Consider the following 24,280-nt stretch of genomic DNA (forward strand, 5'->3'; position numbering starts at 1 on the left):
TAAAGCCCGTGTGCCCTAGAGCCCGCGTGCTGCAACTACTGAGCCCGTGTGCTGCAACAACTGAAGCCCGCACACCTAGAGCTCGTGCTCCACAACAAGAGAAGCCACCGCAATGAGAAGAGAAGCCCACACGCTGCAACAAAGGATAGCTCCCACTCACCACAACTAGAGAAAGCCCATGAGCAGCAATGAAGACCTAATGCAGCCAAAAAAAAAAAAGAATCCACCTGCCAACGCAGGGGACACGGGTTCAATCCTGGTTCGGGAACATCCCACATGCCACGGGGCAGCTAAGCCCGTCTGCCACAACTGCTGAGCCCGCGCTGTAGAGCCTGCAAGCTGCGACTACTGAAGCCCACGCACCTAGAGCCGGTGCTCCACAACAAGAGACGCCACCGCAACGAGAAGCCCGTGCACCGCAACTAGAGAAAGCCCGCGTGCAGCAACGAAGACCCAACGCAGCCAAAAATAAAATTTTTAAAAATAAATAAGAACCAAAGTTCATCTCTCAGAAAGGGTCAGAGGAAATTTTCATGTTAATGCTTAAGAATGAAAAAGGAAAAAAAAAGGAAAGATATTTGTAAGGAAGCCACAGATAGTTCTGTACCAATGATGTTTCACAGAACATTTAAGATGAGGAATCCTTTTTTATGAATTGAAGAAAAACAAATGCCAGCTATTACAAAGAGATCTTTTATAGGCTGAAGTAGTAGAAAGTTGGAAAAAAAGTATCAAAAATTAGAATATAATAATTCAGTGTGGAAGGAAATTTCCTTAAAATAATACTAAAACAGAATACAATTGATATTATTGTACAGATTAACAAGTCTTATGTGGACAATATGAAAGATTTTAAGACAAACTGTTTTTGTTCCAAAGATGGCATTGCAAATGAGGCATTTTTCTTTTCTTGCTTTCACTTAAATAATGACCCTAGGTGGAACTAGTATAGAAGAAAAAAATCAGTTTCAGAGATCTTAGGTCCCCTCTCTCCACTGTCCCTGAGAGGGGCTCAGACGTGTAATCCCTCCATCCACACTTGCTATGACAGGGGGACTCGCCCCCTATGAGGTGACCTGTTCTTTCCTTGGCCAGCTCTGCTTGTTACAAAGTTGTTAGTTTTCTATTGAAGTAACACCTACCTCCAGGGAAGGTTGACCGTAATATACATTAGAGTGAGCTTCAAAAATTGATCAAAGCCCAGTCCCCATCCTAGACCAATTAAGTCACTGGGAATGGGGCCAAGCATCAACACATTTCTGCAAGTGCCCCTGGGAGTTTCGTGGGCAGTGAGGATTGCCAACCTCTCTACTCCTGGAAACCCATCAGATTTCTAAAGAGCGCTCTCATGTTTCACCTTCATCTCTTCTCCAAAATTATCCTCCAGGCTTCATGTGAAATGGCTTGTAATGTTTTAAGAGTCTGTATGATGAGTATTAAGTTACACTGAAATCACTATTACAGGGTTGCTCTTTTTAAGAAATTTGGTGAAATACATGTGTGATGATAAAAATCATACTACAAGGAAACAGACCAAAATTTGATTCTGGGCTATTTAGTTTATACACATGGGCTGATGTTTTTGTATCTATACTTTAATGACATTTGCTAACTTGAAATTCAAGGTCTGCTCAGTTGCAGCAGTGGGACTAAAATGCAACATAAGAATCTGGATTTGAGAATTTCGTGAGTCAGAAATCTATGTGCTGAACAGGTTCTCTTGAGTCTGCCTGTCTTTTCATGGCTTAGTGTTCTGCTTTTTGTAATGATTTTTTAAAAAATTTTTATTGGAGTAAAATTGATTTACAATGTCATGTTAGTTTCAGGTGAACAGCAAAGTGAATCAGTTATACGTATGCATATATCCACTCTTTTTTAGATTCTTTTCCCATATAGGCCATTACAGAGTATTGAGTAGAGTTCCCTGTGCTATACAGCAGGTGCTTATTAGTTATCTGTTTTATATACAGTAGTGTGTATATGTCAATCCTAATCTCTCAATTTATCCCTCCCTCCTTCCTTTCCCTCCTGGTAACCGTAAGTTTGTTTTCTACATCTGTGACTCTATTTTGTAATGATTTAAAAACCAACCAAGGATAGTGGCAGAAGTAAGCCAAAGGTGGGACACATACCTATCTTGATTGAGTGGGAAATCAATCAATCAAATATAGCTTTTTAAAAAGAAAGATATAATAGGCAGAATATAAATTTGGGGGGTTCAAGTTTGGTACTGAGAACTAGAAATTTTCATATGCATCGTGTTAGAATCTAGATTTCCTCCATAAGTCGATGCCTATTATTTATCTAGGAAGTTGAAGTAAACATGGCCTTGTGTTCACAGTTTCTATGGGGTGTGAGACTTGTTTTTGCCTGGGGAAGTTTTGTTAAAGTTGAATTTCTCACTGTAATAAGGGTCCATCACAGGTCCCTCATAATGTGATGTTCAAACACCCAGAGCATTGGAAGGGGGTGTGACTAAGGCTTCATGTCCCCCCCCAAAAAACACTGGGTTCCTGGACCCCTGAGCTGGGCACTGGGATGAAGATGGGGTGACCTGGTCCTCTGGCATGGTACCTGGAGGAGTTTGGGGTGACCTGAGAAACGTCAGGGGTGAAAAGGGAATTGAAGAGTGATGTAGGCATGGATCTAAAGAGACTCTGCAGAGAGGCCAACAGGGGGTGTCAGACAGATGGGGACCTTGGAGGAGGAAGTGTCAAGAGGAACCCCAGTTTTTAGTATGAGTGTAGCAGGCTGTTAGCAGGGAGGGAGCCGTGAAAGGCATCGAGCTGGTTATTGATGGTAACTTACAAGCTGCTCTTGCTTTTTTTCCTGTAAGGAATATAAAATATTTCATCCATTTCTATTGAGTAAAAAACGTCAGTATTGCTTCTTTTCAGCTGAAGTGGTGATAGTAGTCAGCAGCCTGGCAATCATACCCTTTCCCAGTTCACATTTCTGTCAGTACTCTGCACGCTCCTCAGCCCTAACCTTGTTCTTGAATTCCTGCCTGGCGTTCATTCATTCGTTCTCTGACTAAAGGGGTCGTGTTCCCTTGGGACCGTCTGCTGCCCCTCGTCCACCGTTTTCAGCTGCTCAGGTGTTCCTGCCTCATCACAAGCAGCTCCCCGGACGTGCCACGCCTCTCGTTCCTTCCCCAAGCCAGGGTGCTTCATTTATCTGATTTCGTTTTGCTGTGTCTTACGGAGGCGGGGGGTGACAAGGAACGGAGAAGGGCCATGCCTGTGACAACCACAGCTCTGTCTTCACCACCACCCGCAGTCAGCCCGGTTAGCTCAAGGAGATTGTTTCTTTCTGAATGAGGGCTGGTTCCATTCCTTTCTCTTCTAATCACTTTCCGAGCGTGCTCAGCCTCGGTGAGGAGTGAGACCCTATGCTCCATGGCCCCTTTCCAGCTGGGTGCAGTTCCAAACTGCGCTCAAAGCCAACACTAATTATCTTCAAAGTTTCACGTTAATAACAGAGTAAAGACATATGTGAGTGAATACTGGATATGAATTTTCTATAATAAGAGGCTTTGGCTATTTTATTATGGATGTGAAGCTATATTGGGATCTATAGATGGAACCTGGCATGGAGCCTCTGCTGTCCGGAGGGGATGGTGGTGCTCTCTGGCAGGAAGCTTCCAATTTTCTGGGACAGCTTTTCCCACATTCTTGCTAAAGAGCCTGTGCCCAGCTCAGTGGCTTGGCAAATAGAGCAAAACCTCCCGGATTTGAACTGCTGTCATAGAGAATCCGTGATCGACCTTTGGGGCCACAACACGTTCATTTTGACGTTTTGTGTATTTAGTTTTTCCTAGATAAATCAATGTTTCAACTAGTTTGTGGATTTAATCTAGTTTAAATCCACCTAAGAGAATGTTGGCCTCTTAACAATATCGGTTCTACAAGATCTGTGATCTGCCTAGAATAGTTCCTAGTACGCAGTAGGCTCTTTAAAATTTGATTAATTAATTATTACAAAGTCTTAAAGCAAGACTAAATTTCTTAGCTAGGTAGCACTTTGAAAAAAGCAGATATATAGTCTTGTACTTGAAGATGATAGAATCACTTCTTTAAAAATATTCTCTTGCCGTTTCATGTCAATTATATCAATTTAGCATCTTATTATCTCTGGGAAGATTCGTTTTATATTAGATCAATGATTTTTTGGCTTCACATTAGGAGAACTGCTCAAGACCAGTTAAATCAGCATCTCAGGTGTGAGTTTGGGGCACCTGGGGTCTTAATTTTTTAACAGGTTTATTGAGGTCCAATTCACATACAACAAACTGCACATATTTACAATGAACAGTCTGATCAGTTTTAACATATGTGTGCACCTGTGAAACCGTAGCCACAGTCAAGGTAGTGAACACATCATCTGTGGATTCCTAAGTGCCAGGGGCGTGGAGAACTAGTACAGATGAGACTCAGAATCGTGAGCTGTTATAGCTGTTCTCATCTGATATTTAATAACAGTAACACCAATGAAAATAGTTATTTATAATTTCACAACCTAGCCCTTTGTTTCTTTTGAGACAGAATATGTCTCTTTTTGAGGCCTAATCTGACCATGTTAAGACAAGAAGAAACATTATCATTTTTTAAAAATTTTTATTTATTTATTATATTTTTTTAATTTTTGGCTGCTTTGGGCCTTCGTTGCTGCACGCGGGCTTTCTCTAGCTGCGGCGAGCTGGGGCTTCTCTTCCTTGCTGTGCGTGGGCTCTAGGTGTGCAGGCTTCAGTAGTTGTGGCACGTGGGCTCAGTAGTTGTGGCTCCGGGGCTCTAGAGCGTAGGCTCAGTAGTTGCGGTGCACGGGCTTAGTTGCTCCGTGGCATGTGTGATCTTCCCAGACCAGGGCTCGAACCCGTGTCCCCTGCATTGGCAGGCAGATCCTTAACCACTGTGCCACCAGGGAAGCACGAAACATTATCATTTTTATGTCAGATTAACAGTGTTTCCCCTAAAATTTCTTTCCATCCCACGAAGGACTGTCTCCACACATAGTCAGGGATTGGGGACCGATGTGTCCACCTTTCCTGCTCTGATATGTTCATTGGAAAAGTCAAGCTTTTAACAATAATCTAAGAGTCAGCCAGTGCCTCTGATCATACGTAATTGAGCAGACCACCCATTGCCAAACTGCAGATGTATCGAAAATCTGGCCAGACCAGGGCTGTGATGGTGACAGTGGGAGCCGGGTGGGAACGTGGGCTGCTGCTTCTCTGAGCCGGCACCCAACCCGAAACCCTCTCAGTTCAGTTGATCACAAATCTGATGAAGGAAATGGAACTTTTAATAATGCTCCACGTGTCAACGGTAAGAGTTTTACTGATTGTTTTTCAGCCAGTGCTGGTAAAATAGTATCTCTTTAGAAAATGATATAAAAAACTCAACCAAATGGAAGAGCATTAATGGCCAATATTTGGAAATCGGTTAAATGAAAATGATTTCTTTATATGCTAGAATATCATGCAGACATTAAATGATTTTGTAGAATATGTTCATTTTGTATTATTAAGTTAGAACAGCAGGTTACTAAATCAGTGCGTCCCGTATGATTCCACTTCTAATTTGAAAAATGTGTATGCACACACACATGCATTCAGGAAAAATAAAACACTTGGAAGACATACACCAAAACATTGCCACTTTTTTATTTCTGGGGTGGAAGATAACATTTGGTTTTAATTTTTTAAAACTTTACTTTTCATATTTTGGAAAGTGAAAAGACGTTTTTAATCAGAAAAAAACATGTTATTAAAATCACCTGCAGAAATTCTCCCCAAATAAAATAAAACCCTGTCTAAAACAATCCAGTCAAAATGAGGGGCAAAAATAAACACCGTTAGCGTTCCAGCTTGGAAGTGGTGTGCGTTCCCACGTAGGCGGGCACTCACTCCATGTTTGTTAAGCGATTTGCATAAATGACTGGCGTTAAGCAAAATAAATAAAGCCCTGGTCAAGTTGGAACGAGTTCAGTTGCATCTCAGAGTCACCCAGGCAGATTTGTTTGATTTGTTCTATTAAATTCAAGTTCAAGGTTGCAAAGCATGTGTATTACTGTTGAGGCGTGTGGGCATTTCCTTTCCTTTCGACTGAGTCCAACTATTGTTTAGCAAGGGGGCGGGGCAGTATGCAAATTAGCAGGTTTCTGCATATGGGCTTGTCGCATTGGTTCTAGAAAATTCATTTCCTGAGGTGCTTCAGCCTGAGGAGTGTTCTCTCCAACAAGGGAGGAGACATGAAATGAGTGCACACACCCCTTAGATCGAGGTAAAGTGGCTGCAGTGTGATAGCAAGTCCCTGCCTCCAAGTGCGTGTCCCTGCCCACTGCCCTTGGCCTTGGCTCTGTCCACTGCTTTTGCCACTTGCAGCTTCATTCTCTCTCTGTTTCTCCTTATTACATTTCTCCTCAGCCTATAAATGACCTCAAATCTCCTCTGGCCAAAAACCACTTCTCATCTCTGCTGCTCCCTAGAGGTACCATTCCATTTCTCCCTCTCTTTCACTGCCAGCTTCTCAATGAGGTTGTCAGTATTTACTGCCTGATCCCAGCCGGGAGAACCTTTTCCTTCCTCTGGACGCCCCAGGCACTTGACCTGCCCTTCACAGTATTCCTGTCAGCCACACACATCCCCAGCACTGCACCAGGTATATTCCTGCCTTTGACACGGTCCTCCCTGTACCTCTGAATTCCTAGGAACACAGCAGGCCCTATGGGGACTGATTTCTGAGACTTCTGGGCATCTCTAAATTCAAGAGTATACTTCAATAAATTTTTTTAAAAAAGAGTATAGACAAACAGTTCATACAACACAATAAGAAAAAACCAAACAACTCAATCAAAAAATGGGCAGAAGGCCTAAATAGACATTTCTCCAAAAAAGACATACAGATGGCCAATAGGCACATGAAAAGATGCTCAACATTACTAATTATTAGAGAAATGCAAATCAAAACTACAACGATGTACCACCTCACACTGGTCAGAATAGCCATCATTAAAATGTTCACAAACAGTAAATGCTGGAGAGGGTGTGGAGAAAAGGGAACCTTCCTACATTGTTGGTGGGAATGTAAATTGGTGCAGCCACTGTGGAAGCAGTTTGGAGGTTCCTCAAAAAAGTAAAAGCAGAGTTGCCATATGATCCAGCAATCCCACTCCTGGGCAAAACTGGACAAAACTATAATTCAAAAAGATACATGCACCCCTATGTTCATAGCTGCAGTATTTACAATATCTAAGACATGGAAGTGACCTAAATGTCCATCGACAGGTAAGTGGATAAAGAAGATGTGGTACATACATACAATGGAATACTACTCAGCCATAAAAAAGAATGAAATAATGCCATTTTCAGCAACATGGATGAACCTAGAGATGATCATACTAAGTGAAGTAAGTCAGAAAGAGAAAGACAAATATCATAGTATATCATTTATATGTGGAATCTAAAATATGACACAAATGAACTTGTCTATGAAACAGAAACAGATTCACAGACATAGAGAACAGACTTGTGGTTGCCAAGGGGGAGGGGAGGTGGGGGAGGGACGGAGTGGGAGTTTGGTGTTAGCAGATGCAAACTATTATATACGGAATGGATAGACAACAAGGTCCTACTGTACAGCACAGGGAACTATATTCAATATCCTGTGATAAACCATAATGCAAAAGAATATATATGTATAGGTATAACTGAATTACTTTGCTGTACACCAGAAACTAACACAACACTGTAAATCAACTATACTTCAATAAAATAAATTTAAAAAAATAAATTCAAGGGACTTCCCTGGTGGTGCAGTGGTTAAGAATCCGCCTGCCAATGTAGGGGACACGGGTTCGAGCCCTGGTCCGGGAAGATCCCACATGCTGCAGAGCAACTAAGCCCGTGCGCCAGAACTACTGAGCCTGCGCTTAGAGCCTGCGAGCCACAACTACTGAGCCCACGTGCCACAACTACTGAAGCCCGTGCGCCTAGAGCCTGTGCTCCACAACAGGAGAAGCCACTGCAATGAGAAGCCCACGCACCGCGACGAAGAGTAGCCCCCGCTCACCGCAACTAGAGAAAGCCCGCACGCAGCAACGAAGACCCAACGCAGCCAAAAATAAATAAATAAATAAAAAAAATTTTTTTTTCTTTTTTTTTTTTTTTTTATTTTAAATTTATTTATTATTTATGGCTGTGTTGGGTCTTCGTTTCTGTGCGAGGGCTTTCTCTAGTTGCGGCAAGTGGGAGCCACTCCTCATCGCGGTGCGCGGGCCTCTCATTATCGCGGCCTCTCTTGTTGCGGAGCACAGGCTCCAGACGCGCAGGCTCAGCAGTTGTGGCTCACGGGCCTAGTCGCTCCGCGGCATGTGGGATCTTCCCAGACCAGGGCTCGAACCCGTGTCCCCTGCACTGGCAGGCAGACTCTCAACCACTGCGCCACCAGGGAAGCCCTAAATAAAATTTTAAAATAAATAAATTCAACAGTATAGAAGTGTTTGTAGGGGCTCCTGGCTTTTTCCGTGGAAGAATTTCCCCCAAGTGCCCTGTGGTTTCTTTTTTGCATAAATCTCACATCTAAAGTGAACTACCTCTCCAACATTAACTAGTTTTCTCTCTCACCTAGTGTCTTCCCCTCCTCACAAAGCTTTTGTTTATTTGTTTGCTTGTTTAATAACTTCAGCAGAAATAGAAGAGGCATGCCACTGCACAGAGTCACACAGTCCGGGTGCAATCCCATCTCTGACATGGACAAATTCTCTGACTTTGGGGTGCATTTCTGGTCTTCTCTGGGCCTCAATATGCCCATGTAGAAAGTTGCTATGACAACGGCCATCTTATGGGATTATTTACAGGATTAAGAGAAGTATTGTCTGGGAGGCCCTTAGCCCACATCTGGCCCGTGATAGTCACTCACATGTCAAAAGAAGGCTGAAACACTTCTTTCTTACTGGCTCCCTCCTTTCCTACCTGAGTGCAGTGGTTCAAAATCAAGAAACCCCACTGAGGTGTGAGTGCCGAGCCACCGGCAACTTTGTGTGATGCAAACTGGTGTCCCAGCAAACTGCCAGATCAGGAGCCTCCCAGGCAGTCACTGTAAAATCACCAACCTCAAACATAAGGTCACGAATGCCAAGGGTCTCTTCTTCCTGCTTTGCTCAAGCAGTGTGATCTGTCCAAAGAATCTGAAATAACAGAAAATATACATAGCAAGTATTCAAGAAGCAGACGGTATTCATATGCTAGAAGCTCTCTGTGCCGGCAGATCCCTCGCACATCCATAGCCATGGTGGAGGGAGGGGGAAGCATCACACTTCCTTCTTTTCTTGGATTTGCCATCTTTTTCTCATCTCTGATGCCAGTGTCTTCTCACAGGATTTACAAGAGAAGAAAAGTCTCACTGTTCTGGAAATGCTAGAAGACGTTCCAAAACTTCCTTAGCGTTCTTCCTAGCAACAGGTCCAATGACTTTCTCCACACTTCCTCTGGGTGGCACTGTTCTGGTGTTTATCACTTCCTGCCACCGACTGGCCGTACAAACTTGGGCCATTACTCCACTTTCTGTGCCTCAGTTTTCTCCTCTGGGGAGAATAAGATTGCCCACCTCGTAAAGTTATTATGAAGATCAAATATCTGCCAGCCAGTTACAGACGTACCCAGTATGGAATAAGCATGCAATATATGTTGCTTATGTAGTCATTTTATCCGCGTAAGCCATGATTGCACCTGTGAGTTGGTGGAAGTAACGCGACTCAGAATCACACAGCTTGCTTCTGGAGTCCTGGCTTTGCCACTTACTGGCTGGGATGAATCATTGAGAAGTCACCTGCTCTTAGTTTATTTTTATCTGTAAAATGTCAGGAAGAACACTTATTTTTCTGTATTAAGCGAGATTACTTCTGTGAAAAATAAACCACAAAGTGCCATACGACCCAAGATGGTATTATGATCTCTCATCTCTGTCCTTGACCAGAAGCTGTCTAGTCTGAAGTCACCTTTGTGTTTCTTGTGGCTCCCAGGGCTGTACCTGGCCCCTGGTGGGCCTTGACAGTGATTGTCAAATGAACAGTTTATCAATTCAACACATCTGAGAAAAAAAGAAGCACACCAAGAGGGCCTCTGCATGGTCAACGGAGATGACATGAAATGTACACATACACTCATGCTTTCTTTAAGACTGGTCCATCAGGCCCTCCCGGTGAAGCTTTCTAGTGTTCCTTTATGCAGAGTCAGCCCTGGGAGGACCAGAAGTATCCAACTGGAGCCATGAGGATGGGTTTGATTGCTGTAGGCAGGCATGCTGACCACCATGAGAAACTACAGCTTGATGGCCTGACAGTCATGGTGGAGACAGAAAAAACTAAGGAAAGCCTACACAAGAACTTTAAAAGCCCTTTAGTGTGAGATTTTTTTTTTTTAATAGATCTCTTTGTTGGAGTATAATTGCTTCACAATACTGTGTTAGTTTCTGTTGTACAACAAAGTGAATCAGCCATATGCATACATATGTCCCCATTTCCCCTCCCTCTTGAGCCTCCCTCCCACCCTCCCTATCCAACCCCTCTAGGTCATCTCAAAGCGCTGAGCTGATCTCCCTGTGCTATGCGGCTGCTTCCCACTAGCTAGCTATTTTACATTCGGTAGTGTATATATGTCGATGCTACTCTCACTTCGCCCCAGCTTCCCCCTCCCACCCCGTGTCCTCAGGTCCATTCTCTATGTCTACATCTTTATTCCTGCCCTGCAACTGGGTTCATCAGTACCATTTTTTTCTTTTTTTAGATTCCATATATATGTGTTAGCATACGGTATTTGTTTTTCTCTTTCTGACTTACTTCACTCTGTATGACAGACTCTAGGTCCATCCACCTCACTACAAATAACTCAGTTTTGTTCCTTTTTATGGCTGAGTAATATTCCATTGTATATATGTGCCACATCTTCTTTATCCATTCATCTGTCAATGGGCCCTTAGGTTGCTTCCATGTCCTGGCTATTGTAAATAGTACTACAGTGAACATTGTGGTACATGTCTCTTTTTGAATTATGGTTTTCTCGGGGTATATGCCCAGTAGTGGGATTGCTGGGTCATATGGTAGTTCTATTTTTAGTTTTTTAAAGAACCTCCATACTGTTCTCCATAATGGCTGTATCAATTTACATACCCACCAGCAGTGCAGGAGGGTTCCCTTTTCACTACACCCTTTCCAGCACTTATTGTTTCTAGATTTTTTGATAATGGCCATTCTGACTGGTGTAAGGTGATACTTCATTGTACTTTTGATTTGTGTTTCTCTAATAATTAGTGATGTTGAGCATCTTTTCATGTGCCTCTTGGCCATCTGTATATCTTCTTTGGTGAAATGTCTATTTAGGTCTTCCACCCATTCTTTAACTGGATTGCTTGTTTTTTTTGGTATTGAGCTCCATGAGCTGTTTGTATATTTTAGAGATTAATCCTTTGTCTGTTGTTTCATTTGAAAATATCTTCTCCCATTTTGAGGGTTGTCTTTTTGTCTTGTTTAAGGTTTCCTTTGCTGTGCAAAAGCTTTTAAGTTTAATTAAGTCCCATTTGTTTATTTTTGTTTTTATTTCCATTACTCTAGGAGGTGGATCAAAAAAGATCTTTCTGTGGTTTATGTCATAGAGTGTTCTGCCTATGTTTTCCTCTAAGAGTTTTATAGTGTCTGGTCTTGCATTTAGGTCTTTAATCCATTTGGAGTTTATTTTTGTGTATGGTGTTAGGGAGTTGTTCTAATTTCATTCTTTTACATGTAGCTGTCCAGTTTTCCCAGCACCACTTATTGAAGAGACTGTCTTTTCTCCATTGTATGTTCTTGCCTCCGTTGTCGTAAATTAGGTGCCCATATGTGTGTGGGATTTTTTTTTACTGTAAAGAGAAATCCCATGTGACTTACTGAAAGCAAAGTTAGACAAAGCAGTTGAGATCTTTGGAGAACAATTCCACTTTGACAGGGGTATACCAGATACCTAAAATGACAGCTTCTGCTGATTTTCATGATTGCCTCAGGGAAGGATGAGGCGAGCTTGGCTCTGTTTTCACAGTATGTTTCTCAAATATAACTTCTGGTCTGCTGCACGGGTAATTACTCTATAACCACAAAGTTCATGTTGCCAATTATCTCAACTATGGCCTGATTTTCCCCAATGATGCTAAAGCCTAATTCTTCTGGGTTTTGCAGTCTCTACCAAGTACGTGTTAAAACCTTTATCCAGCAAAATGAACTGCTTAGTCATGTCAGTTTATGTAACTATTTATATCTTCAGGATGATTTGCAGTCAATTTGGAGAATTGGTAATTATTAATTTTAAAGAGTGACCTCGAGACTAAAATAAATTCCTTTTAATTTATTAACAGTTTGGTTTTCACTATTTTTTATACCACCGTGGGCTCTGTGAAATAGTGTCCAATTCCGTATTGTGTCATAGCATGAACATCATTCTAAATGGCATGCTGGTCTAATCTGTGGATGACACGGAGGTGAAAGCCGTAACATATTTTGGAAGGGCAGAATTGAGACGTCAGATATTTTTGGCAAGTTGTAATGATGAACTCCATTCTAAAAAGGTGACATAGGGGACTTCCCTGGTGATCCAGTGGCTAAGACTCTGTGCTCCCAATGCAGGGTTTGCGGTTCAATCCCTGGTTGGTGAACTAAGTTCCCACATCCCACGTGGCACGGCCAAAAAAGTAAAAACAAACAAACAAAAAAACCTCCAGTGTAAGAAGAAAAGGTGAAATATGAATGGGGTGCAAGTAAAGGCTTCTCTTGGTTCTAACAAAAATACCTACAAAAAGATAATGCAGATATTGTCAACCTGATATGCAGCTATAAGAATGGCTGGTAAATGAGGTGCCCCAGTATTAGTCCATAAGTATTGGGCATTTGGGGCTGCAGAGAACAGGGCACCTTTAGGAGGAGGGACTGATATCTGTCTGGATATGGGAAGTGGGAAGTTATCAGGGTTGGAGGCTACTTCAGGGAATGAGTCTTATCTCTTGTCGTCTCTCTGCTGGCCTTTCTGCTTACCTGTGCGTATTCAGTAGGTTCTCTTCTGACTCCCAATATCCACTCCAGATCCCAGAGAGAGTTAATTTGATTATCATCTCTTTTCTAGGGCAGAGACCTTGGCGCAAAGTGACCTCATCGGTCATCCACCAGCCTCTGTGGATGTCCTTGAGTCAAGTCCTTACCCCGGGTCCTATCAGTGGCCACCTCTGCTAAAACAGCAGGTGATTCCTGCTTTTCTGAACAGTGGGCTGAGGTTGGGGAAGTTTACACTAGGACGTGAATCTGGATCTGTCTCCAAGGGCCAGAACTGGAACTGAGGAGTGAAAGCTACAGAGGAAGAGAGATTCGACTCCATACCGAGTTCCCTGAAAATGGAATAGGCCGTAGGCAGATAGATGGTTGGATACACCTTCCAGGCCCCTTCCAATTCTCAAAATTGTGTTTTCATTTTTATTGTCACTCTTTTGTTTCTTCCCAGAAGTGTATAGTGAAAACCAACTTTTCACGTTATTTTTTAACTGAGCTATGAAGATGATTTTGCCTCAGTGTAATTAGGATCTGCCTAAGGTGTCAGAAGCAGTAATGCTTTTGCATTAGCCTCTTAAATAAAACATGTTTCATATGTGGAATATTCGTAAATTAGATTTTATTATAGCCAATAACGGCGCTGTTTAAAGAAAGGAAATCATTTACATAATGTAAATGTACTGGGCCAGCAAACTGCAACAAAGATACTTCTCTAAGATTTTGAAGATGAGTATAAGAATGTTTCATACATTTTTTTCCTAAGGAATTGTAAATGACGTTCCAGAGATTTCAGTTAAGCTTTTAAATTCACATGTCGTGATGGACTGAATCATTTAGGACAGATTTCAGTGGTGACTCTTCTGACAGTTGTCTGAGCTGAAGTCTCCAAAATAGTGGCATTAAATCTCACCATTCAGCTTCTACTAATTTGGAACAGAGAGAGAGACAGAGAGAGAGACAGAGAGAGAGAGAGAGAGAGAGTGTGTGTGTGTGTGTGTGTGTGTGTGTGTGTGTGTGTAGGGAGAAGAAAAATCATTCCATACAATGTTCATCCTTGCCCAAACAACAGAAACTAGTTATTTAATCGGAGAAAATCTGAAAGCACTGGGAAGACTCCAGGGTGCCTTCTGTTTCCATTTTCCAGTGTGAGAATGCCTTGTGACAAAGAGAAGATAGGGCAGATACAGGGCACAGTAGCCTTGCTTCCAGCTGCCTGTTTACTGCATTCCCTCGAGGCAGTACATGGTTGGGGGAGAGAACAGCTTTGTTACAATTCCAGTTCCACCATTTTGGAGAGAAGACAAAGCACTCTCAGCTTCAGTTTCCTCATTTATAAATTGGGGATAATAATCGTACTTAGGTCAGAGAGTTCTTGTGAGGATTAAAGCACTTAGCACCATGTCGGGCTCATACAAAGTGCTCGATAATTTAGCTCCTAGGATTATTTTTATCTTCATTACTCCGTAAGGGGTGGGAACCCCGAGGTTATGCTCTCCTGTGCCTGGAAAGTCAGTAGCATCAGGCCCTCATCAACAGTGTGGCTCCATGTGGTCCCGTCATACCCAGCCCAGCCCGAAATCGGGTCCGGCCCCAGCTCAGGGTCTGCCTTTATCCTCCCTGGGACACTTGATCCCCTCCTGGTGTTGCTCCTTCGCTTGGACCTCGCATAGTCAGTATATCTCTCAGAGCCCTAGTTCCCTCCTCTCGAAAATTGGGGAACTATTCATTTATTTATGTATTTATCTTTTAAAAAAATTTTTTATTGGAGTATAGTTGATTTACAATGTCATGTTAGTTTCAGGTGTACAGCAAAGTGAATCAGTTATACACATACATGTATCCACTCTTTTTTAGATTCTTTTCCCATATAGGTCATTACAGAGTATTAGGTAGAGTTAGTTCCCTGTGCTATACAGTAGGTCTTTATTACTTATCTATTTTATATATAGTAGTATGTATATGTCCATCCCAATCTCCCAATTTATCCTCCCCGCCCTTACCCCCTGGTAACCATAAGTTTGTTTTCTACATCTGTAATTCTATTTCTGTTTTGTAGGTAAGTTCATTTTTACCCTTTTTTAGATTCCACATATAAACGATATATGATATTTGTCTTTGGCTTAGTTCACTTAGTATCATAATCTCTAGGTCCATCCATGTTGCTGCAAATAGCATTATTTCATTTTTTTATGGCTGAGTAATATTCCATTGTGTGTCTACCTACCTATCTATGTATCTATCTATCTGTACCACATCTTCTTTATCCATTCATCTATCAGTGGACACTTAGGTTGCTTCCATGTCTTAGCTATTAACAGGCACATGAAAAAATGCTCAATGTTGCTAATTATTAGAGAAATGCAAGTCAAAACTGCAATGAGGTATCACCTCACACTGGTCAGCATGGCCATCATTAAACAGTCTGCAAATAAATGCTGGAGAGGGTATGGAGAAAAGGGAGCCCTATAGAAAACAGTATGGAGATTCCTCAAAAAACTAAAAATAGAGTTACCATATGATCCAGCAATCCCACTCCTGGGCATATATCTGGAGAAAACTATAATTCGAAAGGGGGAACTATTTAATTTTATAGGGTTTGGAAATTTTGGATACTATTAATTTAAACCGTATTTGTTTTAAAAACAAATTGAGTGATCAGGTTCAAATTGTGTAGAGAAGACAGAACTCTTAGCTTTGGATGAGTCATCAAAGAATGTCTCTGACTTTCTCTCCTTTGAAAAAACTGCCTGTGCTTGGGTTCCATCTTACCTGATCTTCTGATGTAATTGGTCAGGGATTTCTTTAGCTGCATGGGGCCGAGTCACAGATAATTTTTAAAAAGCTCTCCTGGTGGTGCAAAGGTGCCCACAAGGTTGAGAAGCACTTAGCAAGCCCGAGGTCAGACTATGAATGGGAAATGCAGGTCTAGACTTTCTTCTTTCCTCGTTTCTCCCTGTATACCACCCCCAAGTTCTGGTTTAAAAGAGGTTTTCTGAACAATTTTTTTCTGTGATTTCTTTTTCACTCTTTCTCATAAAAGTGAGGTATTAAATAAACACACTATTCAAACTCTTCTATTAGTTGGCTTCCGTTTAATTAAAGTTTCATTCTGTGCTGTTCTACCTTAACCTTTTGCTTGTTTTCTTACGATGGTGTGTTCTGAAACCTTCATTCTCAGATGCTTTCTTTTCTCACCACCTTCAAAGCCACCTCTGAAATGTAATTGCATAGCTGCGTTCCTCACTGAGATCATCAACCTTCGTCAAATACTTCATTCTTCATTGTTGTTCTTTTCAATCTGTATTAGATTCTTCCCAGCTGCGGCCTGTTTGTTGATGTGATTGTAAAGCGCCGTGTATTCCCATGAAGTATTCGAGTAAAATAAGATCAAGTGCCTTTTTTCCCTCTTCGATTTGTGTGCGCAGTTGTTTCCTGCTATTTAGGGGTCATTCAGACTACTATCCTGTACCAAAATGTAACTGGAATTGTGTTGCCTTTTTTCATTACCTGTTGCAATGAAATTGCCTAAAGTTTCTTAGACATTGATGTCTGTAACTACAGTAAGGTTTGGTTAAAATTCATCATGGAATTTAATACGTATTAAGTTCCCCTTGTCAGTTTTAGTAGGATAGTTGAACGAAATCTCAGCTTAATAGAATTAGCTAACCCAAAACAGTTTACACTGTTCTGTTTTTTTCCTTTTCAGAAATCTTTGTGATATTCCACACCTGTTTGCTGAAGACTTTGACCAAAGCTGCTGTCAGGAATTGGCATCCTGGGAAAAGGACAGCTTCCAAAATCAGGGAAACTTTCAGGAGATTCCTGGCCCAGTGGATCTTCTGAAGGTAAGAGTGGAACAGTTTTCTCTTTGTCTTTAGAAGTCTAAATGAACTGTTCTGTCTTCCGAGATCTGCTTCTTGGAAAAGAGTGAATAAGGGAATAGGTTATTGATAATTCTTGGTAAAGAATTGAGAGTTTTTCTTTTTCAGGAGATCTTTTTTTTTAGTAGTGATGAAGGAAATCAATTGGCTATTTTGACCGAACACTAATTTATTTAAAGTTTGGAGCTGTGAAATGAAGATCTATGAAGACCTACTTGAACACACACACACACACACACACACACACACCCCTTAAAAAAATTAGTAATGTTTCTTTTCCCAGAGAAATTTCTTATGCATTTAGGGTCTCCCTCAGCCTTCATTTCTGCCTTACCCTGCCTTCTAGGATTGTTTTAAGAATCAAACAATATAACTTATGTGAAAGCACTTTGTAAACCATGATGTATTATTTGCATAAGTAAGAAAACCAATTACTATTTCCGAACATTTATAATCCTCCAAAATACCCGCATATGCTCCAATCTGTTTTCCTCTATAGTTTGGTTCATTTTTATTTCGATTCAGTAAACTTTGCTAGGATCTCAAAAAGCAAAGGTGATAAGTCCTACCCTTCAAGGAATATCTGTAAATTGCAAAGATAAATGCATAAATAAATATGACCAACTCCAATATGATATAAATATATCGAGAGTACAGTAAGGAATGGAAATGGAAAAGGCATCAAATGCAGCCTGGGGTGGAAGATTGTGTGTGTAAAAGCAGGCTTCCTAGAGAAGGTGACCCCTGAAATGGCCCTTGAAAGATGAATAGGAGTTAGTCTGGTAAAGAGCAGGATGGGGTCGAGGAGGGCATTGCAGGCAGGGGCGGTGGGATAGGTGTGTGAAACCCACATGTGGAAGTAATACGTTTTCAGCATTGTTGAACCACAGGTATGGGTGGTGGGTGTGTGTGTGTGTGTGTGTAAGTGTAAGCACTGAGGGGTTTTTTAAAAATCGAGGTATGGTTGATTTACAATGTTGTATTAGTTTCTGGTGATATATATCAGCAAAGTGATATATTCTTTTTCAGATTCTTTTCCATTATAGTTTATTATAGGATATTGAATATAGTTCCCTGTGCTATACACTAGGACCTTGTTGTTTACCTGTTTTATATATAGTAGTGTGTATCTGATAATTCCCAAACTCCTAATTTATCCCTCCCCACCCACCTTTCCCCTTTGGTAACCATGAGATTGTTTTCTATGTGCGTGAGTCTGTTTCTGTTTTGTAAATAAATTCATTTGTATCTTTTTTTTACATTCCACAAATAAGAGGTATCGTATGATATTTGTCTTTCTTTGTCTGAGTTCACTTAGTATGATAACCTCTAGGTCCATCCATGTTGTTGCAAATGGCATTATTTCATTCTTTTATATGGCTGAGTAGTATTCCCTTGTATATATATACCACATCTTCTTTATTCATTCATCTGTCGATGGACATTTTGGTTGCTTCCATGTCCTGGCTATTGTAAATAGTGCTGCAATGAACATTGGGGTGCATGTATCTTTTGAAGTATGGTTTTCTCTGGGTATATGTGAGGAGTGGGATTGCTGGATCATATGGTAATTGTATTTTTAGTTTTTTAAGGAACACCATACTGTTTTACATAGTGGCTGCACCAATTTACATTCCCACCAACAGTGTAAGAGGGTTCCCTTTTCCTCTGAGGGGTTTGAAGCTGGCGGTCATTGGCGTTTTAGGTGTGTTACCCTGGAGAAAGTATAGACAAAGAGTTGCAGGTGAGCAAGATTGAAGGAAGGAAGATTCGTTTTGTAATGATCTGGGGAAGAGATGGAAGGGCTAGAATTAGAGTAGAAGCAGTGAGGAATAGAGAGAGTGAAATTTGAAAGAACTAGAATATTCTGGATTTGGTGATAGTTTGGGCATTGGAAGCAAGAACATGTTAGGACTTGGGATTGTCAGGTTTCTGACTTGGGTGGCTTGGGTCATCAAGGGGATTAGGAGGGAAGCGGACTTACTGTTGGAGAGGAGAGGACTTTGAGGTATATTTGGGACATACATATTTCAAAGATAGGTTGAAATATCCACCAGGCAGTTGGAAGTTTAAGTATGGTGGTTAGGGGAGGGTTCAGGGCTAGCAACATTGATTTGGGAGTTACAGACAATAGTTAAAAATCTTTTTAAAAATATGAATTTGATTTTGTACTTAAGCCCTCACTATTACTCATTCTGACACTTAAAACACAACTCACAGGAATTCCCTGGTGGTCCAGTGGTGAAGACTCCATGCTTCCACTGCAGGAGACATGGGTTCGATCTCCGGTCAGGGAACTAAGAATCCCACAGGTTGCGTGGCACGGCCAAAAACACACACACGCACACACACACACGCACACACACACACACACACAACTCACCACGTTCTCACGTTTCATTTTATTTTGCCATTACCTATCGTTTCATTTGTATCTGTACTTGTTGGCCTTATTTTCTTGGCATGATAAATTAGGATTTTTCCTCATGACAAACGTTGTGACCTTTTGAGTTTGATGAAAGGAAATTTCAACCAGTATTTGAAAAACCTTGTAAACTCTAAAATGTAGGAGAGTTACAAACGAGTGCCATTCTCCATTTTAATTCACAGTGGTTATAGAAATTATTTAAGAAAAGTGCTTTGCTTTCCAAAGTTTAGTTCGTTTTCTGTATAAATCGAGGTTTCTTGTCAATTCCTCACGTTCATTGCTCTGCCCAGGATCTGAGCATTGCTTATGGGAGACTGAGCGGGAACTTTCTTGCATTCTTCAGAGGCGTGGTGCCAGGGTCCCAGCCTTTGGGTCTTCCCGGCATCAACCCAGAATGTCATTAAGGAAGACTGTTGTAACAGAGGCTGCACTGTTTGAGGTCAAGTCTATCCGAGTTAGACTTTTGAAATAACAATACTCAGAGCCTTCTTTGAGGGAATGTCATGGGTAAAAATTTTAAATCCAAATAATACTTACAATAGTACTATTTTGAGTGAATTTTATTTGATTACCATGGCCTTAATTAATTGACTGATTTTTTTTTTCTCCTTAAGACCTGCTGGAAAATTACAAAATGCCCCCTTTTTCCTCTTTCTAGTTCACTTCTCTACCATCCTTCCAGAAACTTTCAAGATCAGTTAATGTCACTTCCATTTTTATACACAAGAGAATTAATTTGAAGCAAAATTAAGTAACTCGCTCAGTGTTGACAGCTGGAGGCGGCGTCCTGGTCTCTTGAAACTCATTCTGTCCTTTCCACTTCCGTTTTTTCCCTCTTATTCCAAATCTTTATTGAACCGTGACATTATCTGTGTGTCTTAAAATAGGAAATTGAATTAAGTATATCAGTTCACACTGATGGCATATGCTTTGGTTAATCACTCTGTGTTCAACAGATTTTGCTTTACTGCTTTAGGCTCTGGTTAAGGTTTTATTATTTTTTATTTTTGTACCTAAAATTTTTTTAGCACGGATTTTGTTTTTTGGCGTCCTTTATTTCTCTGTACTGGTTCCACCGCTAAAAGGAAGGATTGAAAGAGAATCAAAATCACCTATGTTTAAATTCCAATTAAAAAAGGACTATCATCTCAATTCATTATCAAGTCAATTTTTTCCAAGTAGGTACTTTCAGTACCGATGTGTTAGGCACATTCACTAACACGGCAAACACTGGCCACACAACCCAGTTTTCTGAAACATCCTATTTTTTTTCCAGTTTTATTTCCCCTTTTTAAATAAAAGATAACGTTCATACATTAAAAAAGGCACTCCTCACGTATTTTAAAGACAACACTTTTAAGCAGAAGCTATTTCAGTTTGGGTCAAAGACATCGCAAGACCCTGTGAATTTCATGTATAGAAAATGAATTCATGGAAATGCTGAGTTGGTGTATCTTAGAATGACGTCACATGAGTGCAAGTTGTAGGTGGTCTGAAGGACAATGAATTGTTCTCTGAAATTCACAGAATGGTCAGTCATTGCCTTGAAACCAGTGGGCTGTAAATCATCAGGGTGCGGGTACACAACCTGATTCACTCTCCTGAGAGCTGCCAGTCACAAAAGGAGTTTCCAGTTGCTTATGTGCAGAGCCCAAAAAATATGTCTCCCCATTTTGGTCTGTCTCTTTTTCTGCCTTCCTGTCTCACTCATAGTCTTTGTGGGATAGGCACAGACTAATATGATGTTTTCAAAACAGGAGACCCTTGGCAGTTTGTGTTTATGGAACTAGGAGTGGAGACAATATATCGTGGATGGGAAACAGGTAAATCACCCTTCACTTGGTAACGGGTGAGAGCCATGGGGAGACATTGTCTTGACATGTTTGCCCTCTGCATAGCTTGGCCACCTTGAGCAGAATGACGACATGAACAGAGATGGACAGGTGTGGAAGCTTCTGTAGACAGTGAACAGAAGATGGTGTGATGGCTGGGAAAGGGCAGGTCAGCTTTCACCACCATTGTTTGGCTTAGTGGGAGCTGATCTTACTGTGGACAACAGTACTGGGTGGCTGCTTCCTGCTCAGATTCCAGAATGAGTATTTCATGTACCATTATGCCAGCAAAGCAATGGATAGCGCTTATGTGAGCTTTGGAGTTGCCACTTAAAAGTACTTAGAGTTTGAAATATTCAAGACTGCCTTCCTTCTACCCTGTGGGTAGAGTACAGAATTCTGCTGGAGGGGGTTGCTTAGGGCAAACTCTTTGAGGGTAAAAGCCATCGGTGAGTTGCCAGGGTGACACTTTTGAATGGGCAGTCTTCCAACAGGCTCAAATCATACTTAGCAGTAAAACGTGTTACCCTATGCCCTTTTGTAGTGTGGGATTTTGAAATGAGAGGGGACAGGAAATGCTGAGCCACCAGCTTTTGGATCCAAATTCAGTCCCACTGTAGAGGTCACAGACATCAGCAATTTGTGGGCCATTTTGATGGAGGACAATGACAGTGGATTTCTAATCAGATAATGTCCTGCTGCATTTGAATTTTCACTCTCCACTGCCTTTTGTCGTTTGAGTCCTTTCGAAATTACTCTTGATTCAGATTTATTATTAACTTTTTGAACTCTGGCTTCTGCGCTAATATCTTGCTGCTCATGTTAAAATGACTAGAGAATTTATTTTTGCATTCGTTAATAGAATAGCAAGGCAGCATAATATGAATTTATACTCTTCACATTTTCCTGTAATATAAGCTGGATTCGTTATCCCCCGGGGATCTGTTTCAAATTCATGTCCTAATAAGACATTCCAGCTAGTTGTTGGCTTTCTAGCTTTTAAAAAGCTTTTCCATAATGGATAGAGAACAATAAATAATGCATAATTTTGATTTTAAACTTTAAAAACATTTTTGATGGTTCTCATTATAAAATGGAAAATGAAATAGAACTTCCTCTTCAATGATCAGTAGTATAAGTAGTTGTATTTTTTTTTTTTTTAGGCAAGAACCATCCTGAGGCAATTATGTCTTTTTAATATGGTTTAGAAAATAAAATCTATGAGGAAAGATTATGGATAAAAACATTATTGAGGATGCAGAACGACTAATAGGGTTTATGCATCCTTTGTAACATCTTCCTTCAGAGGACATGTGTATTATCGTTGACAGAACTATTCAAGAATGATGATATCCACTTACCACTATTGGTAATAATTATCTGTTACCAATATTTCAAATTATTCTCTCTCCTCTTTTGTTTCCCCTCTTCGCTATCAAAGTTTCCAGTCATCATATTAGTGTATGTGTATCACACAGAGAATGTGACACAGCGAAGGAACAGAGACAGAAAAAGGTGAAGAAAGCGACAGAATGGCAAGAGATAGATATTTTTCATTTCCTACGCATAAACCAAAGCAGTATTTGTAGTCTTTTTCCCACCTCTGCCTTATTTGTTTGATTTCTTTGACATTAAAGCTACATAATTTCTGTAACAACCAACCCGTAGACAGGTACCCAGAACCATATCCTAAGTTGGGGATCCAAAAATAGAGTCACTGTAGTAGAGCTGTGATGTGTCACCCAGATCCCCTGCCCCTTTTGGGACTGAGGTACTCTTTCCCCAGCTTCTGGGAATCCTGACTGCTGAGAGCTCACAGCTGGGTCCCTCCTTGGTGGCTGCCCTTAGCTGTTAGCTAAAGAGAGCTGCCTCACTCAAGATTCTACTCCCTGCTCCAGGGCAGCAGCGTACATTCAATGGCTGGTCAATTTGGGGACACAAAGGTTCTTGCCCCAATTCAGGACAAGGCTGTAGGGCCTGTACGATCAGCCGGGGCTTTTGTTGTGACCGCACTACAGTCGAGCTTCTCCCAGTGCCTCATATGCTTTGTTCACTCTCGCCTATAAGCCCAGGAGCCCTCACCAGTGAAATTCCCACATGTAAATTCTCATCTCAGAGTTTGGTTCAAGGAAGCCTGACCTGCAGCAGCCTCCGTACCTGGACCAGGCCCTGCATACGTGTGTGAGTGTGTGATCATGTATCTTTAGACCACTGTGAAAAGGCACTGGCGTTAGAATCATAATCAAGATCTCTGGCAATCTAGCCCACACCATCCCTGTGAAAAATGGGGATAACAATACCAACCTCTTAGAGTTGTTGCCAGGATTTGATAGCAAGTATTCAGTGCCTGGCACACAGGAAGCTCTCCATAAATTATAGCTTTTGTTGTAATTACCTACAGATAATCCATAAATAATGCACTAGTTCCGACCAATTGATTACAATACAGAATGTATTTTAATGTCATTTTTATGACAGTATTTATTTTAGTAGAGGATCAAGTTAATAAAAGATGCATCACCTGCACATTTAAATAATTCTTCCTCATTGTTAGTTTTCTTTTATTGAGTACATGAAGAAACTGGGCAGGGTTCTAAAGGGAACCTAAAGTCATTAAAGACATGAATAGAAAGTCCTATGGGAAAAAAATGAAAGGCTCTGGAATTAAGATTGGAAGATTGACGGGTAACTTGCCTTCTAGCTTCAAGTAAGTGGAAGTCTTTTATGAGGAGAATATTGGATGTGTTATGTCTATGTTCACAGAGGACAGAACAAGAGAAAATGGACATAAATTAAAGGAGGAAGATAGTTGGGTTTGTATTAAGGGAATTCCTCTGTTCTTGGACAATAAAATACAGGAAGGGGCTTGTAAAATATATATTTTTAAAAATCTTCAAAAAAAAGACAAGACAACATTCAGTCCCGAATCACTGAGATGCTTCCCAGAGAATTTATGGAGAACTCTGAACTCTGTGATTCTCTGATTTCAGATTTCAGAAATGATGCTTCCTAGAAACTCAGACACAGATGTTCTGTTTTGCAAATGGAAGATAACTACTATTTGACCACTTTCATTT

At 41.0% G+C, this 24,280-nt stretch overlaps 1 protein-coding gene across 2 annotated transcripts in view; it reads left to right on the top strand.

Annotated features, from left to right (window-relative positions):
* Positions 1-16,876: 16,876 nt before the first annotated feature.
* Positions 16,877-24,280, top strand: part of NRCAM (neuronal cell adhesion molecule) — a 245,235-nt gene continuing 237,831 nt past the window's right edge. For both annotated transcript variants that reach the window (XM_061197587.1, XM_061197588.1), the window contains exon 1: positions 16,877-16,907. The gene's annotated coding sequence lies outside the window, so the exon portion shown is untranslated. The remainder of the gene's footprint in view (positions 16,908-24,280) is intronic.

Source organism: Eubalaena glacialis, chromosome 8, assembly GCF_028564815.1.
Source record: "Eubalaena glacialis isolate mEubGla1 chromosome 8, mEubGla1.1.hap2.+ XY, whole genome shotgun sequence".
In the NCBI taxonomy this organism is placed as follows: domain Eukaryota; kingdom Metazoa; phylum Chordata; class Mammalia; order Artiodactyla; family Balaenidae; genus Eubalaena; species Eubalaena glacialis.